This window comes from Antedon mediterranea, chromosome 2 (genome assembly GCF_964355755.1).
Source record: "Antedon mediterranea chromosome 2, ecAntMedi1.1, whole genome shotgun sequence".
Taxonomy (NCBI): Eukaryota; Metazoa; Echinodermata; class Crinoidea; order Comatulida; family Antedonidae; genus Antedon; species Antedon mediterranea.
In genome coordinates, this window is record NC_092671.1 from 33,651,682 (window position 1) to 33,655,899 (window position 4,218).

General features: G+C 34.5%; 1 long non-coding RNA gene across 1 annotated transcript; it reads left to right on the top strand.

Annotated features, from left to right (window-relative positions):
* The first annotated feature begins 2,788 nt into the window (after positions 1–2,788).
* LOC140039843 (uncharacterized) lies at positions 2,789–3,873 on the top strand. Its single transcript, XR_011842651.1, has 2 exons — positions 2,789–3,123; positions 3,535–3,873. It is a non-coding gene; the product is annotated as an uncharacterized lncRNA (long non-coding RNA).
* Positions 3,874–4,218: the final 345 nt, after the last annotated feature.

Sequence of the window (4,218 nt, forward strand, 5' to 3'; positions counted from 1 at the left end):
ACTAACATAAAATAGTCAATAACTACAGACTTGGGGCAAATCTACCGTTATGATGAATGTCTATATGACCTCACAGTATAAAGTAGAAATACAATAAACAAATGATAAATTTGTTGACATCATATTATTTATTCTATGTATTCTTTATTTCAAGCCAACAGTGTAAACACCAATTACCAATTATGATACTTGCATAATGTAATATAGTATTGTTACGATGCTAAACTTGTTTCTAAATGTAATACGTATAACACTATTGCATATTTTATTTCTAAATCAGAGGCAGTGAATTGTTGCCTATCTTCAGTCTGAATTCACCGTTTAAGTGAGTGTAAGTTATGGATATTTGACTCACCACTTTCAACGTTTATTCACGTATACACTGTTGCTGCTGTTGCTGCAGTTGCTGCTGTTGCTGCTGTTGCTGCTGTTGCTGCTGTTGCTGCTGCTGATGCTGCTGATGCTGTTGCTGCTGTTGCTGCTGTTGCTGATGTTGCTGCTGTTGCTGCTGTTGCTGCTGTTGCTGCTATTGCTGCTGTTGCTGCTGTAGCTGCTGTTGCTGCTGTTGCTGCTGTTGCTGCTGTTGCTGCTGTTGTTGCTGTTGCTGCTGTTGCTGCTGCTGCTGCTGCCGTTGCTGCCGCTGCTGCTGTTGCTGCTGTTGCTGCTATTGCTGCTGCTGTTGCTGTTGCTGTTGCTGCTGTTGTTGTTGTTGTTGTTATTATCGCCATCGTCATCGTCATCGCCATCGTCATGTCATCGTCATCTTCATCGTCGTCGTTTTGATATATTGACAAAATGTCGCTTATAAAAAGACAAAATACACAGTGAATTTAAAAATAAGTCCAATGACTCCCAGTTGAATTTTATTCTTTGAATTGTTGTTTTAGGCCTGCAGGCCTATGTAATCAATAATGTATATAGTAATAAATTGTAAAGCAAATTAAAAGCTTAGTACATTTGATACTAACTTACCATCACCATTACCAACACCACCAGCAAAACCGTCAAATTGGCATTGTCCAAAGTTAGCCTGAAATAAAAACACGACTAGAAACACAACGATCAACGTTTGTTGTTGTTGCTGCTGCTGTTGTTGTTGCTGTTGCTGTTGCTGCTACTGCTGCTGTTGCTGATGTTGCTGCTGTTGCTGCCGTTGCTGCCGTTGCTGCTGTTGCTGCTGTTGATGCTGTTGCTGATGTTGTTGCTGTTGCTGTTGCTGTTGCTGTTGCTGCTGTTGTTGTTGTTGTTGTTATTATCGTCATCGCCATCGGCATGTCATCGTCATCGTCATCGTCGTCATTGCTATTGCTAGTGTTGTTGTTGTTGCTGTTGCTGCTGCTGTTGCTGTTGCTGTCGCTGTTGCTGTTGCTGTTGCTGCTACTGCTGCTGCTGTTGCTGTGTCTGCTGCTGTTGTTGGTGTTGTTATTATTAGTATTATTAAACACCTGCAAGGATGTTTGTTTCCAAATGTACATTAAATACACGTTTGCACAGATTGTATACTTCACTACCATGGTAATTCTTTCCATTACATTATGTTTTGATACGATAACAAATTAATTCTATCTTTCTTCAGGATTTGGCATTCCACTGCAGAACGTACCCCTTCTCCGAAACTCCCCATTTACTTCTCTCAATTAGATGTTTTTATATTTCAATCATTTCTACATCATTGTTTAGCATTTAGTATTACAATATTATTATTGTTCGCATATAATTCTACTTTTATTTCATATTACATAGGGTATGCCGTATGATACATGTATATAAACAGAAACAGCTTATAGTTATAGGCCTAACTGTTTGTATTTTTGTGTTGCCACCTTAGAAATTTATTATTTACCAACGTTTTCGTCTGTCTGCCTGTCTGTTTCTCTACTTAACCACTTGTGGTCGTTTTAAAACGTCTGTATCTTAACGAAGTTGGTTCTTAAAAATATCTTTTTTAGTGGATTTATCTTTAGTCAAAATTGCTAGTTATCGCTAACAATGTTAACCTTCTTACTCATTAAAAGCCACGGAAAAGCGGTGCAGAGTCTATATAGAAAACGGCCTAACCTATCTATTTTGAGATTTCAATACAAAATGACAGTTATCTTTAACATATAAAACTCTTGTTTATGTAAACACATCAAAAGTATGTATTTTGCAATTATTTAAGTCGTTTCCATTGAAACACTACTAGAAATTTGTATTTTTGTTCACTAAAAATAGACATTTGTTACGGCGCTTTTTATAGACAAACAGCTAACCCAAATCACGTCATGTTTGTTACCTACCTATCTGTTCAAAAATAATATTTCAGCTCCAGTAATTGTTAACAATCTTTTTCTCTTTTTTTAAATAAATGTAGCCAGTGAATTGGTTTGGTGTTAGGTTGCTAGCATTTCCACCAAGAGTTTGTGCATCTTTGGCTGTGATTGGCTATACAGATTACGCTCTTTGATTGGAAACATCAAGGCTTCCACTGTAGTTTGAACTTCTCAACATTATGTGAATATTTTGGAATTTAATCGTTATTTTCTTTATTTATTTAAAGAAAAAAAATACAATATAATATTATGTACGGCATAGTAGTGACAATATGTGTACCGCCAAACCAAAACCAGGCGTTTGTCGGCAGCAAGGGATTTCTGTAAAATGCTTCTGAATGTGTAAAACCTATATCTTGACCATTTTTAGTTTTTTAAATAATCTTACAGAAAATTTACCGTAGATTCCAAAAATCTATGTATTTTAAAGAAATTATAAGTATAAATCAATGAAAATAACATTTTAATGAGACCCCCCTTTTTCGTCTTTGGTGAAAAAATCAAGTTCTATTCTGTAATTTGTGTCTATTTCTAACCAACTTTTACCTCTTTGATTATGAGAAGACCCCTTAATGTGTGGTATTTTTAGAAAGCTCGTGAAAAAATCTTTCCAAAGATAAAGGTTGTAGGTCATGTAAAATAATAGTATAGCCAATCAAACACATTCTTTAATAACCTTTTGGGTATAAGCAAACCAGTCTTGTTGCTACGGAATCCTGAAACAGGCAATTTGATTGGCTAACAGAGTGGCTCAAGTCATTGAAGCGTTAAATTTGCCTTTAACAGCTATTCAAAGTACACTGAGGAAGCGGTAAGGTTTTAACAAAACATTCTTACTGTAAAAAACATTCAATATTAATTTATACTTGCTATTTATGCATCCTAGATAATAATAAAACAACATAGAATAGTTTAATGATTTATATAATATGAAAAGTAGAAATATTGGCTTCGCTAGCGAATCATAAACAACAAGAGGTTAGAAAGTACGAAATGACTTTCTAGCGCGACACACTCAGTTTGGTGAACACTGAAACACTTTTGATCAAAATATTAGGCCTAGCCTAGGCATAAGATAAGAGATGAACTGTATGCCAGCTTAGTACTTCAAGTTAGCCTAGTAAAACCACCTAGCATACCTTGGTCTAGGCCTAGCCCAAAAAAAAAAAGATTTTTAAATGTGTTTAAAAAAGTTTAATTTAATTTTTCATTCTGTTTTCAGATCTTGATTGGTAATACTGTAATGTATACCAATAGTTTTGACAGTGGTGGTGATGCTGTTGCTACTTTCTCTTCTCAAACAACTCCAATAATGGTGATACGGTGCTTAATATAACTTTACAAAAATGACTTTGATTCTGATGATACATGACACATGTATTCTATTATGCAACGTAACCCTGAATAAAACCGTGAAATAATTGTATCGAAAAATATGTATGTATTTAAAAGACCCGGCACAAAAGATGATAATACTGTTGTAACACGCAGCCTGAAATGACCAAAATGTTATAATTTAAAGTGTACCAATTGTAAATAAATTTAAACACATCAAACACAATCAACTGTCTGTGTATCATTAATTTTGGTTCATTTCTATGTGTTGTATTTTTATTGTCACTTTATTAATAGTACTTATTTATAGTTATTACAAGCCTCACACATAACATAAGTTTAGTAAAAAAAAGTTTACTAACGTATGTTGTTATTTGAAGTCTCATTTGACAATGTTAATGTTACTGGATTTCTTTGAAAATTTCAATGATTATAGAAAAATGTATTAGTTACATTTGTGCTAAATTTCAAAGTCATAGGTATACTAGAAGTTAGCGTTGTCAAGGTGAACATGAGTCGCTGTCTGCCAGCACATTTAAACTTCCTGTTTGAACTATTGTTGATCTTTGAA